Raw genomic sequence first — 15,716 nt, forward strand, 5'->3', positions numbered from 1 at the left:
AAAGTGATCATTTGAAACAGGTCCTCCTATATGCTTATTTTAGAGTTATTACCTGAAACTTTAGTTGTGATACAAACCTTACGCTATATGTTTGAAAAAGTCGCATGAAAGGCTGCACACACTTCATCAATCTCTCATTCACAATTTGACAAGCACTTGATAATATTCTCACCCATCAGACTATTGTTAATTTAATCTGGTCTTTACATATAGCCTACTAATATAATGTACGTGTGGAATTATTTTTGGTTTAGAATGACCCACAAAAAAATAATGTCACCCGTAGCCTCGACTCGAATAGCGAATGTCCCGCGGTTACGTTTTGAATATGCAAGGTAGGCTACACCGGTTTTAAAGCAGATTAATGTGCTTAATTTTAAGAATTCAGCAATAAATAGGTAATAGCAGCACGAGGAAGCTAGGATCCTCTTTTAAATAGTGGCCAGTCAAAACTCAATGACTGGGTTTATAAGAACACATGTTTCACTAGGTTCCTTACGCTATGGGCTCTCTAACCCTGTTCCAGGGGTCCAGGCCTATAGAGTTATTTGGCCACTTTAGTTGTGATACAAACCTTATCAAAACATTAAGGCCTATGGGCTAGGCTACATGATGCAAGCCACTATGATTTTGAAAAGTCGCAAGAAAATGCATATGTTGTTTCTTGCCTTAGACTGCACATGCTGGGCATCATTCACAAGTGATAATATTCTCATCCATCAGACTATTCTCAATTTAATCTTGTCTTTACATATACTAAATGATAAATGTGTGAAATTAGTTTTGAAAGACATCATCCATATTCACTTGAGTAGCGAATGGGGGACGCTTTTCCTGTGGTTCAGTTTCATGCCAGCCAGGTAGGCTACTCCGGTTGTAAAGCGAAGCAATGTGCTTAATATTAGGAATGTTGAGAAATGAATATAGTAGGCCTAGCCTATAGAAAGCTGATGTGATCCTGCTCTTTTTAATAGAGGCCATCAAAACTCAGTTTTCTCACGCAATTACATAGCATAGCCTATAGAAATGTTGTACAACATGGGCTTATAGGAACAATAATTTCATTCCATGCTTCAACCAGCTATGAGGAGCTGACTCTCGATGCACAACAGGTGGTCCTATTCCATTCAATCTCTGAATGCCAAGTCTCTCATGAACTGTTTGATTTGATTTTTGATTGCATTTGCATTGATCTCAGAGGGATTAGAGTAATACTGTCACCATAACAACCCTAGGTGGGCTGGTCGAAAACGACACACACAAAAATATATGTTTTATATAAAAATATGAAAATTAAAAGTTGAAATGGCCGGCAATTTTTGCACAATTTCTCTGTTATACTAATCTATAATGAGCCTTTGGCTGATCAGTTGGCAACGGCTAACCCCCCGTTTTCTGATAGGCTGAACTGAGGTCACGCAAACTCACATTCAAAGTCAAACGCGGCATCAGCAAAGAGATCTGTTCCGACTCTGTCATCAGTTAGACAGCCAAGATCATGGATCGTTCCGACTCTGTCATCAGTTAGACAGCCAAGATCATGGATCGTTCCGACTCTGTCATCAGATAGACAGCCAAGATCATGGATCGTAAAAAAGGGAAAGGGTGCCTATAAACATAGAAAGAGCACATTCTACAATGTCACATCACTCAAAACGTCCTAAAACCATGGTTTGGTCAAACAGGAAAGGGCATTATCCTCATGATTCCTGTAATGAAAGTGTGTGCCCTGTCTCTGTGCATGTTTCACTGGGGAGGTGGCGGTGTGCACAGTGATGTGGGCTGGTGTGGATAAAATGCCAGGGCCGCTAATTAGACTGCCTGTCTGTGTCCTGCTTGTGTTTGATATACTGCCTACTGTGGATAGATGCATGTACAGTTGAAGTCGGAAGTTTACATACACCTTAGCCAAATACATTTAAATTCAGTTTTTCTCAATTCCTGACATTTAATCCTAGTACAAATTCCCTGTCTTAGGTCAGTTAGGATCACCACTTTATTTTAAAAATGTGAAATGTCAGAATAATAGTAGAGAGAATGATTTATTTCAGCTTTTATTTCTTTCATCACATTCCCAGTGGGTCAGAAGTTTACATACACTCAATTAGTATTTGAAGCATTGCCTTTAACTTGTTTAACTTGGGTCAAACGTTTCGGGTAGCCTTCCACAAGCTTCCCACAATAAGTTGGGTGAATTTTGGCCCATTCCTCCTGACAGAGCTGGTGTAACTAAGTCAGGTTTGTAGGCCTCCTTGCTCGCACACGCTTTTTCAGTTCTGCCCACACATTTTCTATAGGATTGAGGTCAGGGCTTTGTGATGGCCACTCCAATACCTTGACTTTGTTGTCCTTAAGCCATTTTGCCACAACTTTGGAAGTATGCTTGGGGTCATTGTCCATTTGCAAGACCCATTTGCGACCAAGCTTTAAATTCCTGACTGAGATGTTGCTTCAATATATCCACCTAATTTTCCTTCCTCATGATGCCATCTATTTTGTGAAGTGCACCAGTCCCTCCTGCAGCAAAGCACCCCCACAGCATGATGCTGCCACCCCCGTGCTTCACGGTTGGGATGGTGTTCTTCGGCTTGCAAGCTACCCCCCTTTTCCTCCAAACATAACGATGGTCATTATGGCCAAACAGTTCTATTTTTGTTTCATCAGACCAGAGGACATTTCTCCAAAAAGTACGATCTTTGTCCCCATGTGCAGTTGCAAACCGTGGCCTTTTTATGGCGGTTTTGGAGCAGTGGCTTCTTCCTTGCTGAGCGGCCTTTCAGGTTATGACGATATAGGACTCATTTTACTGTGGATATAGATACTACTGTACCGGTTTCCTCCAGCATCTTCACAAGGTCCTTTGCTGTTGTTCTGGGATTTATTTGCACTTTTCGCACCAAAGTACGTTAATCTCTAGGAGACAGAACGCGTCTCCTTCCTGAGCGGTATGACGGCTGCGTTGTCCCATGGTGTTTATACTTGCGTACTATTGTTTGTACAGATGAACATGGTACCATCAGGCGTTTGGAAATTGCTCCCAAGGATGAACCAGACTTGTGGAGGTCTACAATTTCTTTTTCTGAGGTCTTGGCTAATTTATTCTGATTTTCCCATGATGTCAAGCAAAGAGGCACTGAGTTTGAAGGTAGGCCTTGAAATACATCCACAGGTACACCTCCAATTGACTCAAATGATGTAAATTAGCCTATCAGAAGCTTCTAAAGCCATGACATCATTTTCTGGAATTTTCCAAGCTGTTTAAAGGCACAGTCAACTTAGTGTATGTTAACTTCTGACCCACTGGAATTGTGATACAGTGAATTCTAAGTGAAATAATCTGTCTGTAAACAATTTTGGAAAAATTACTTGTGTCATGCACAAAGTAGATGTCCTAACTGACTTGCCAAAACTATAGTTTGTTAACAAGAAATTTGTGGAGTGGTTGAAAAACGAGTTTTAATGACTCCAACCTAAGTGTATGTAAACTTCCGACTTCAACTGTATGTCCCCACTTGAGTTTTGCTTTGTGGCAAAAAAAAGCAATCTGCGAGTTTGTACGAATATGTTGATCATATCTTTTGTGTACAACATGTAAATAGCTGCATGTAGCCTAACTTCCCTCCTGAAAAAATTACATGAAATCGTGCTTATGCTTAATAACCTAATGAAAGCATGGAATGCCGTAGTTAGAACATGTCTACCGTGTACTTTGTGTACAACATAACGTTTGTAGGCTACACCAGACAATCAAGGTATTGGAAGTGGCAGCGGAGTGGAAAGCTACGTCCAAAAAAATCCCGCAAATGCACAGAAATCTCTGTATCTTTAGCTACGGCAAATCATATTTCCAGAAAATCCGGAACTGCAGTCACTCCGTATTTTAAACTACTGTGACTAGTTAATAATATTTTATGAAAATGAAAGATCTTTGTTCTAAACTCAATCTCAACTATTCAACTGTTTAAGACAGTTGAAGAAGTGTTAGTTTTCACTTCTCTTCTGATTTCTTTTGTAAATTGTGTGCTTATAGACTAATGCAAACCTCAGTACAGGTTTCAAACCAAGCAACAGACATGAATATTCAATAAAGGTGAGTACAGTGAGAGTTCATTCCCAACAGATTGTGTGTGTGTGTGTTTGTGAGAGAGAGTCTATGCATGGTTCTGTGTCTAATAGCATCTAGGTGGCATTTTATTTCCACTGAGTACATGTTTTACCCTCCCGATGCAGAGGCTGTGATGCTGTAGTGCCGCTAACCTAAACACAGTGCCTAGCGTGATTAGCATCAAGGCTAGCCCCTGATGTTGCGTGCGGTTCTGCCTTATAGGTAACCAGGCCAAAGGAAACAGGAAGTGCGAGTCTGACTGAGGTTGACAGTCGTGCTGCAACACTTCCCCTAAAAGCAAAGTGAAAGATTTCTCTGCTGGGAACCCACTGAACCCACTGTGATGTCATCTCTTTCTGCGGCGAGGGGTTAATGTTTCAGTGTATGTGTGTGTGTCTGTGTGCTAACATCTATCTGTGTACACACACCACATGTGTGATTGCGAATATCTAGGGACACACACAGGGAGATGATAGCGGGCCACTTATTAAAGGATTATGGAATGTCGCCAACATTCCCCTTCCATGTTCTAATCTCTCCTCCTCTGTACCTTCCATGTTCTAATCTCTCCTCTTCTGTACCTTCAATGTTCTATGGGTGGTCCTCTGTATCTCAGCTGGTAGAGCACGGCGCTTGTAACGCCAAGGTAGTAGGTTCGATCCCCGGGACCACACATACACAAAATAAATAAAAAATGTATGCACGCATGACTGTAAATCGCTTTGGATAAAAGCATCTGCTAAATGGTAAATTATTATTATATTATTCTAATCTCTCCTCCTCTGTACCTTCCATGTTCGAATCTCTCCTCCTCGGTACCTTCAATGTTCTAATCTCTCCTGCTCTGTGCCTTCAATGTTATAATCTCTCCTCCTCTGTGCCTTCAATGTTCTAATCTCTCCTCCTCTGTGCCTTCCATGTTCTAATATCTCCTCCTCTGTGACTTCCATGTTCTAATCTCTCCTCCTCTGTACCTTCAATGTTCTAATCTCTCCTCTGTACCTTCAATGTTGTAATCTCTCCTCCTCTGTGCCTTCAATGTTCTAATCTCTCCTCCTCTGTGACTTCCATGTTCTAATCTCTCCTCCTCTGTGACTTCCATGGTCTAATCTCTCCTCCTCTGTGACTTCCATGTTCTAATCTCTCCTCCTCTGTACCTTCAATGTTCTAATCTCTCCTCCTCTGTACCTTCCATGTTCTGATCTCTCCTCCTCTGTACCTTTCATGTTTTAATCAAATTAAATGTATTTATCAAGCCCTTTTTACATCAGCAGATGTCACAAAGTGCTATACAGAAACTCAGCCTAAAACCCCAAACAGCAAGCAATGCAGATGTAGAAGCACAGTGGCTAGGAAGAACTCCCTAGAAAGGCAGGAAGCTAGGAAGAAACCTAGAGAGGAACCAGGCTCTGAGGGGTGGCCAGCCCTCTTCTGGCTGTGCCGGGTGGAGATTATAAGAGTACATGGCCAGTAAGGCCAGATTGTTCTTCAAAGTGTTCAAACATTCATAGACGACCAACAGGGTCAAATAATAATCACAGTGGTTGTAAAGGGTGCAACAGGTCAGTACCGCAGGAGTAAATGTCAGTTGGCTTTTCATAGCCAAGCATTCAGAGGTCGAGACAGCAGGTGCGGTACAGAGAGAGAGAGTCAAAAACAGCAGGTCCGGGACAAGGTAGCACATCCGGTGAACAGGTCAGGGTTCCATAGCCGCAGGCAGAAAAATTGAAACTGGAGCAGCAGCACAACCAGGTGGACTGGGGACAGCCAGGAGTCATCAGGCCAGGTAGTCCTGAGGCATGGTCCTAGGGCTCAGGTCCTCCAGGAGGGTAAGGCGAGAGGGAGAGAGAGAGAATTAGAGGGAGGATAATCTCTCCTCCTCTGTACGTTCCATGTTCTGATCTCTCCTATGCTGTACCTTCCATGTTCTAATGTCTCCTCCACTGTACCTTCCATGTTCTAATCTCTCCTACGCTTTACCTTCAATGTTCTAATCTCTCCTCTGCTGTACCTTCCATGTTCTAATCTCTCCTCCTCTGTACCTTCCATGTCCTAATCTCTCTTCCGCTGTACCTTCCACTTTCTGATCTCTCCTCCGCTGTACCTTCCATGTTCTAATCTCTCCTCCTCTGTACCTTCCATGTTTTAATCGCTCATCTGCTGTACCTTCCATGTTCTAATCTCTCCTACGCTGTACCTTCAATGTTCTCCATTTCCCATGCTCGAAAATCTCTGTTTCCATGTTTCTCCAATAACCATGTTTATCTATATTCCCTAACTCTCATGTACTGAGAGCACAACATACTTCAAGCTCAGTTAAGAACAAGGTGCAAAGACTGAGTTGCCGCAGCAACAACATGAAAGTTACAGTTCCGAGGATCTTCAAATGGCAACACAACACATTTCTCCTTCTCTCATTTTCTTATCCCTCTGCAAGTTTCACCCAATCTTTTGATAAGGCAGAGCAGAACAGACTTAGACGAAGAGCTGGTAGGATAATGTGTGTTATTGTCGCTTACCAGATTGAGCCTCCCATAGCAGAATGCTGCGACGCTGATAAACTTAACCTAGGAGGTTTTAGGAATGGTATCAGGCCTGCTCGGGTATGGCATTATAGAGGATCAATCCTACTGGATTTGGAGAGGAAGTAACTATGTTGAAAATATTATAAGGTACTCAGATGAAGTAGCAGAACTTGGTCCGAATAGCATTTGTTAGGGATTTCTTAGGCCTGATTCCAAACCCATGTCTAGATAAGAAGGGACTGGAAAGATGTAAACAAAATGGCAGGCAACAAAGAGGATGAAGAACCATGTTGCTGATATCTATCTTATCTATCTAACTGCGAGGGAGGAGTAGTCTGTAAGGGGCCTATGGGTAGGACACAGGTATTGTTTTGGAATTGGATCTTTGAGAGTGTGCGAATGGCGACAGGTGTATTGCAGTCCCCGGTCCCAGATAGACAGAGTGGGATTGGAGTGTAGAAATGGTTAAGGAGGTAGAGCGACAGAGAGAAAGAATGAAAGAAGAGAAAGGAGAGGAAGGAGAGGAGAGGGTATTTGTTCCTGACGGATCATTAACTGGGAGAGAGTTGATACCCAGATGAAGATGGAGAGATAAAGAGAGATGGAAAATTGAGAAGGGGGGGGAGGAGAGAATATCCGTTCCCGTGCTCGCTTTAATGGAAAGATAGAAGCGATAGTCGAAGAGGGAGAGAAGGAGGGGAAGGTGGGAGGGAGGAGAAGCAGAGGACAAGAGGAGAGGCTATCAGTTCCTGCAAACTCTTTGTTGAAGAGATATTTGAGGAGGAGAGGGGGAGAGAGGGAGGAGGAGAGAGTGTTCTCTGTTCCTGTGGAGGATGAGTCCAGTGTTGTGTATTAGGATCACAGTCAGCCTGACATCATCTACCTCCCACCAGGCAGGCAGGGAGAGAGAGAGAGAGAGAGAGAGAGAGAGAGAGAGAGAGAGAGAGAGAGAGAGAGAGAGAGAGAGAGAGAGAGAGAGAGAGAGAGAGAGAGAGAGAGAGAGAGAGAGAGAGAGAGAGAGAGAGAGAGAGAGAGAGAGAGAGAGAGAGAGAGAGAGAGAGAGAGAGAGAGAGAGAGAGAGAGAGAGAGAGAGAGAGAGAGAGAGAGAGAGAGAGAGAGAGAGAGAGAGAGAGAGAGAGAGAGAGAGAGAGAGAGAGAGAGATGGACACAGAGATACAGACGCAGTAGCAGAAGTGATACTGGACTACGGAGACAGGCCTGAGAGATAGAGAGAGAGAGAGAGAATGAGAGAGAGAGAGAGGATGAGAGAGAGAGAGAGAGAGAGAGAGAGAGAGAGAGAGAGAGAGAGAGAGAGAGAGAGAGAGAGAGAGAGAGAGAGAGAGAGAGAGAGAGAGAGAGAGAGAGAGAGAGAGAGAGAGAGAGAAAGTGAGACGGACACAGAGATACAGACGCAGTAGCAGAAGTGATACTGAACTACGGAGACAGAGAGAGAGACAGTATAATATAATTAAGAAGTGAATGAGAAAGGAGTAAGAGAGACATTAAACATAACAGGGTTATAATAACTACAACTCACAAGCTTATTTATATCTAGGTTAACCAGACGATGTGGAGGAGGCAGCGAGCACACGTGACTCGCGTTTTTAATGGTTGCATTATCATGCCTTAATTTGTGCATTAATGTGTCCCTTTGGTACCGGGATGAAGTGTGACACACACAGCTGGGACTAGTCTGAAGATGTTGCTGGGAGCATGTTCCAATGTTCCGCTTGTCTGCTAGGGTTCATCTCACATCTGGCACTCTGCCAGACAACCACCGTCCCCCCACAGTCCCCACATGCTGGGCGCCATGTCTCCAATGTCACATTGCGCAAATGTTTCCCCGAAGCGGTGTTCAGAAGCGGAAAATCTGTCAAACGCTCCCCCTGAAGCTACCTGTCTGCTGCCACGACCTGCAGCCCAAGCCACGTTGACAACAACCCTCATCTTGGTGTACGTCTGCCCCGTGAGCATCTCTAGTCTCTACAAACACATAGCATTTGGATAATCCCTGTTCCCTGGCCGCGACAATAAGCATGACAGTGATATCTAGGGCCTAGCGGGGCACCTACACACACAAACACACACACACACACACACGCAGACACACACACACACTCTTTCACACTCACACACACATACACTAACTCACACTGTGCTGTGCTAAGCTGTGCTGGGTGGATCAGGAAGCACTTGTAGCTGGCGCGGGGCTACTCCCCGCGGGGCCGCTCCACAGACCCAGCCAGAAGCCAGACAATGGCACAGAGAACCAGAGAGAGATCACAGCACAGGATCACTGCCAGGGAGAGGGATAGAGGGAGGAGAGGAGGTGGGAAGGATGGCGGGAATGGGGAGCTGGAGAAAGAGGGGTGGAGGGAGAACGTGGGCAGCGGGAGAGCGAAGGAGAGTGGGGGAGAAAGAGGAGAGTAAACCAGAGAGAGAGTAAAAACAGAGCAGCATTATCCATGTCCCCTTTAGAAGGAGAGGGTATAGGAGAAAGAAAAGAGAGGGAGGGAGAGAGAGAGAGATTTACACACACATATACACACATATGCACACATATACACACATACACATGTGAGTGAAAAACAGTTAAATAGCGGAATACCAGGTCACTGATACTGTGGCTAAGCTTTGTTGATCTTCACTCAGTATGAAGGATTCTGGGAGAAAGGGTGGCTTCCTGATTTTCTCTTCCTCTTTCTCTATCTCCCCCTTCAGCAGCCTCACACTGCCACCCGCGCAATAAGATATTACTCGCACATTAGTTTGGGAGGATTATTTGATAACATTAGTCATGGCTTTCTTTGTTTGGGCCACAAATGCATTTTTGGATGCACACACACACACACTCACGCTCACATACACAGACACACTCAGACACACACACACATTCACACACACACACACAAATGGCTCCTTTATGCCCCTTTGCAGAAATTATGATCTATGTTGCTGTTTCAAACCTACCCAAGACTCATTTTCTGCTAGTCTGGATGTTGTATCAGTTACTAAATGTGACCGACCGCCTCGATTCGGTCTTATGTAGCAAAATTTGAAGTGGTTTTTTACATTGGATAAAAGTAGAGATTCAGAGCTAGAAAATGGTATATCATACACTGCAGTTGAGGAACAATGGGAAGTAATTCTGCTTTGAAAGTTGATAAATTTATGAGAAAATGGAACTTGAATGTTTTGGTACACCTACTGGAGAGCTCTTCTTTGTCTACACCCATTCAGCGTCGTTCACACCCTCTTAAGCCTTAGCCACACCCATCTCTTTAAGGATTCACATGTGAGGCCATTTGGTAAACACACTCTATATCAAATATAATCTATGTTTATTTGTCACATGCACAGGATACAGAAGGTGTAAATGGTAGAGTGAAGTGGTTAGTAAGTGTCCAGATAAAAATATTTTATAAATATTTTATCATTATTAGATGACGCTTACCCAACACACTTATCTAAATTGATGGGTCATGTGAAGGAAATGCTATAATCACCCCCCAGCCACATCTAGCTAAGTGGATGGGTCACTATTGTCTAGACATGTACACATGTAAATGAAATACAATAGATGGCCGTAATCACCCCCCAGACACACCTGGCTAATTTGATGGGCCATGTAATAATCCGGCCGAAGTGGAGTCTTTTGTTTAGACATGTAGCTAGCTAGGTAGCTAGCTAACTAGCTAAACAATGAACCGGCATAATCCCAACTCATACTACTACCAATACAAACATTGTCATAGCTGTAGTATGAATCTGCAGGTAGCTTAAGCTAACAAATTAGGTTCAATGTTAGCTAGCTAACATTAGGCTATAACTAGCAATGCAAATGGCTCTGAGATACGAATAATATTACTACACAGATCATACACGTACCGTTAGCTAGCGAGCCAGCAAGCTAACGTTTGCTAACTAACTAACAGTATGCTTTAACTTGCAATAAAAACGAATTTCTGACAAAAATAGAAAACGTATTTCTGAAAATTTAGGTAGACTCTTACCCGTATACATGGATGAATGCTTCACTGCAGACTAGAATCATTTAACTCTGTTTTGTTTGTAGCTACATCTTGTTTGGCCAGCGTTGTGTCAAGTCACTCCGGTTCACATTGACCATGGCGTGTGCAGAAAGTAGCCCATCACTTTTTCCAACTGATCTGTCGATAGCGCCTGCTAAATTCAGGGCATCAATGTTGTTGAGAAAAGTAGCAAAACTTTTGTAGTTCTCGATGGCTAACGTTATATCTTTCAAAAACGGCGTGGTAGATATTACTGTCAACACATACTGAACAGCTCACGTTATAGACAGAAGCATGCTACATGGCAGACCAATCCAAATTCATCGTCCAGCCCATCCATTATCTCAGCCAATCATGGCTAGCTCGAAGGTTCCTGTCTTTTTCCGTGGCTAAACCAACTAGACTCTTAATTTAACAATTGTATTTGTATTTATGGATGGAATACAAGTTTGTTATTAAGGCACATGAAAGTTCACATGTTCCAGAAGGCATTTCTGCCGAAAAACGCATCTTGCTAAAAAAATATATTTTTATGTTCAAATGCCGCTCCTGTGAAGTGGTGACTTGCGACATACGCCTAGTTTACTGAAACGAGTCACAAATCTGCACCCCAAATGGAACCCTATTCCCTTTATACCCTTGTTTAAAAATAATGCAATATATAGGGAATAGGGCGCAATTTGGGACGTAACCTAAAACTTAAGTAGAGTAAATTGATGAAAACAGGGCGGCTAACCACACAGACTTCTGGCCTAATCAGCGTTCACATGCAGTTCTAAAACATCTTACATTGTGGTCTTCATAGTGATTAGCGATTAAGCACTTCCCCCAATGGAGAAGGAGTCATTATGATTTAAAAGATTGCTGAACCAAATCCCCCCTTTAGTGGTCTTATTGTATTTCAACTGTAATCAAAATCCATAAACTAAGTCGCTTGTCAGCGAGCACTTAAACCAGAGATTACATGATCACTGGCATCCATATGAAGTTTTTAGACAAAAAGACACAGGTCTTGGTATGGACCCAAGAGGGGGCTCAAACTGAAATCTCTCACCTTGTACGAGTGTAACAAGACTAGCTGATGCCAAGTGCACTTGAAAAGTCTCTATAAGAAATGGATCTACCATTTGAATGTTGAAAAAGTACTTTAAAACAGTAATGTTTCTGGTGATGCGCCCCTAGGCTATTCCACTTAACTTATGACAGCGGTTTACAACTCAGGCCCTTAAGTTCCACAGTCCTGTTGTTTTTTGTCTCTTCCTGGTGCTTCTGAACGGCTGTATTGTGGACACACCTGGTTTAACAGGTAGAAATCAGTGTCAGAAAAATAAATCTGCAGGATTGCAGCCCAGTCTGGTTTCAGACAGACAGCCTTCAAATCACATCACATTATTGGTTTCCATTTTGTCTTGATCCACATTGTGGTCCTGTCTGTCTGCTGTGCAATGCATGCTGGGAGCGGCCCGCTGAGAGGACTCTTTGAGCCGAGAACACACACACACACACACACACACACACACACACACACACACACACACTGAGGAGAGAACACACCACCACCAGAACTTCTGCATAATTTACTGTTCATACCCCACGATGGGGCGGTTTGGAACCGTCTGTGAAATTGGGCTTATATACCAGGCAGGGAGAAGAAAGATATTATAGACGGAGCTGCTTTCCCTTTTGGAGAGCTGCCCTGAAATAGCTTTGAAGACTGGGCTTTCTAAGATAACCAGCAGAGCTTCCTTATTACGCATTAATGGTCTTATACAGTCTCACATAGTTTTGTGTAGGCCTACAGTCTGTTGCTGTTGGACAGTAAGTATTTTATGTTCCTATTAGTTGAATTCAGTACAAAAAATTAATCAATTCATTACCAACCATATCCCTACTGTTCATGATTATGGTTTGAATCACAACTTGAGAAATGCATTGAGACATTTTTGAGGTTTAGAGTGAATCATACACACACACAGATATAAAAACAAGGTGGTGTGTGTACCTTAATACCTCAAGCTAAGATTGAGTCTTTTCAAATGACAAATTACAACACACCTTTTTGTGGAAAAGGGAGAATAACATAGTTCCAAAAGAATGAGGGTTATGTTGGGGGGTCTCTATACCATATCCATATTAATAATGCAATGATGCAATGCAGATGGCAGACTTCCAATATATACTTAGTGTCAGTGGCGGCTCCTGAAAAAATTCTCAGGGGGGGCAATTTTTCTGATGATTTAGGTGACCTACACACATTTAAAAAAAGATATGTCCAGCAACAACATGAAGACAGGGGCAGCATATAAGTCAATACCAGAAGCATTTATTGACTGATCTCAAAAGTGTTGGCTTACCAGGGTTGGTGGAGCCCTCAGTTTCATCTTTGCCTCGCAAAGCTAACTCAAACACTCCGCAAAACTTCACACACTGGATTAGCCGGCTGAGGATGTGGCGGTTCTTGCTAATGTCGTAGTAAATATATTTGTTATAGTGAATATGGAATATGATATGTTGAGTAAAATGTTGTGCTAAGATCTATTTAGGTCAGGAGCTGGTTATAAGTTATGTTCCTATCCAATAACAATGGACAAAAGGGTCCTATCTTGTCAGCCTTGTCAGCAGGTGGCCAAGGACAACACCCACGCCATAGGCCTCTCAGTTCTTCCAACTCACGAGTTCTTGCTCTGAGGACACACACACACACACACACAAACACACACACACACACATCATCACTGTTAAACACACACACACACACACACACACACACATCATCACTGTTAAACACACACACACACACACACACACACACAAAAATCCCCTCTCTTAGGCTGAACATTTGAAGACAGAGAACCCGACTCAGAGCCAATGCAACAGTGACAGTAGCCTGGAGGGGACCTCGCCCAACTCATCAGGACCAATCAGAAGATCAGAACTACTAGATTCAACCTACGTCATTTATTGCATAAAATGTCTGCACACAATGTTTCGGGGCTCTCTTCAGATAATAATAATAATAATAATAATAATAATAATAATAATAATATGCCATTTAGCAGACGCTTTTATCCAAAGCGACTTACAGTCATGCGTGCATACATTTTTGTGTATGGGTGGTCCCGGGGATCGAACCCACTACCTTGGCGTTACAAGCGCAGTGCTCTACCAGCTGAGCTACAGAAAGTGGATACTCATGGATGCGCATCGCAATTGTAAAATGTCAACACAATTGGAGACACCACGTCATTTTTGGAGACATGTTATTGACAGTAAACTATTGTAAATGCGACTGCTAACTAAATAAAACATTTTAGCTGGCTAGCTAATCATCTTAGCTAAATGTGGGGCAAACAATTCAGTTATTTACCGTTAATTTGAGGGATTGGGGTGAAAGAAATCGAGTTACATAGTGATACTTTACGATATACTGTATTGACAATATCGCAATATTTTAGCGCTAGTTGGCTGTACCTGCACCAAAACACCATTATTGTTCCTTCATAGCTTGTTCTCAATCTTTTCACATTGGGAGACAATTTGTTTTCAGCACTTTTATTTCCATGACTGATCAAAACTCGTTCTCATGGCTTTCTGATCCCTCTGCAACAGACATATGGTGCGCAATAAAATCACAGTATCGAATCGCAATACGTATAGAATCATGAGACTCGCAATGCATATATCTTATCGTGAGGTCCCTGGCAATTCCCAGCCCAAGTTCATTTGCCACAACAAATCTCTTCGCTAGCAAACGCGATGTCTTCTCCAAAACGGCAATGTGTCTCCAGCAATGTTTACTTTTTTGACGTTCTATGGCATCTCCACTTTCCAAGCATATATGACCACATGTAATATTTTGGTAAGTGATGCAAATAGTGAACTATGTAGGGCCAGGATGTAAAATATATGTAGCTGCAGCAATTTCTCTTATCTGATATGGTAAGTAATGGGGCTTAATGTAAGAGTTTGACGAACGGGTCCGTGCACGCGATTCCATATATCTTTACCTCTGAATAAACTGCCTTTATTATACCATATCCACCCTGTCCAAAGTCTCTACTTGGTCTCAATTCTCCAGTAAACTTGTGATTATCAACACTAACCTCATCGTTGTGGCGGCGGACAGCTAGCCTGTATCCCTCATCCAGTTGAGTGGCAATGTCTTTTTTCGTTCGTACAAATTTTTGGAAAATCCTCGGGTGTAGGACTTTCCGCCTTTAGTAGAAACCTGTTGAATTATTAAATTTGGTCTGGGAGGTCCTAATTGTTTCGTTGCCAATTTATCTTCATTTGTTCGCCGACAAAAAGGAACTTCTTTCAAAGACACAATCCGCTCTTTTCTTAGTTACGTTCATGGTTACGTTACCTATGACGAAAGCGCGTAAGTGCAAGCCCTCAGACACCCATAGAGATTGTATTGAAAGCTCTGAAATTTGAAAAAAATAGATTTTACATGGGAGTCTATGACAGACTTCTGGGCGATTTTCAACCTGACTGAAATCGCCCCAAAAGGGGGGGGAGCCATTTGAAGCACGACTTTCGCCTGATTGGACATTTAGTGGCAGTGTGGCACTGTGGCAGATCAGACGTATAGATTACAACACTGATAACTACTGTTGCCGTGATATAATTGATTAGAAAAAAAATCCCTTCCTTTTCCCGTTTGGCAGTGCGTCGCCCATATCGCCCTATTGAACAGGCCGCCCCTGCTTAGTGTACAAAACATTAAGAACACCTGCTCTTTCCATGACATAGACTGACAAGGTGAATCCAGGTGAAAGCTATGATCCCTTATTGATGTCACTTGTTAAATCCACTTCAATCAGTGTAGATGAAGGGGAGGAGACCGGTTAAAAAATGATTTTTAAGCCTTGAGACAATTGAGACATGGATTGTGTGTGCCATTCAGAGGGTGAATGGGCAAGACAAAATATTTAAGTGCCTTTGAATGGGGTATGGTAGTAGGTGCCAGGCGCACAGATTTGTATCGAACTGCAATGCTGCTGGTTTTTTTCACGCTCAACAGTTTCCCATGTGTATCAAGAATTGTCCACC

At 42.8% G+C, this 15,716-nt stretch overlaps 1 protein-coding gene and 1 long non-coding RNA gene across 2 annotated transcripts in view; one reads left to right on the forward strand and one right to left on the reverse strand.

Annotated features, from left to right (window-relative positions):
- LOC311127976 overlaps positions 1-15,716 on the reverse strand; it is a 1,008,662-nt gene that overhangs the window by 300,169 nt on the left and 692,777 nt on the right. The window lies entirely within an intron of this gene.
- The window catches only part of LOC311127971 (netrin receptor UNC5D-like), a gene marked incomplete at both ends in the record, with an annotated part of 301,636 nt that overhangs the window by 235,582 nt on the left and 50,338 nt on the right, over positions 1-15,716 (forward strand). The window lies entirely within an intron of this gene.

This window comes from Coregonus lavaretus, assembly GCF_964263955.1.
Source record: "Coregonus lavaretus genome assembly, chromosome: 4".
In the NCBI taxonomy this organism is placed as follows: domain Eukaryota; kingdom Metazoa; phylum Chordata; class Actinopteri; order Salmoniformes; family Salmonidae; genus Coregonus; species Coregonus lavaretus.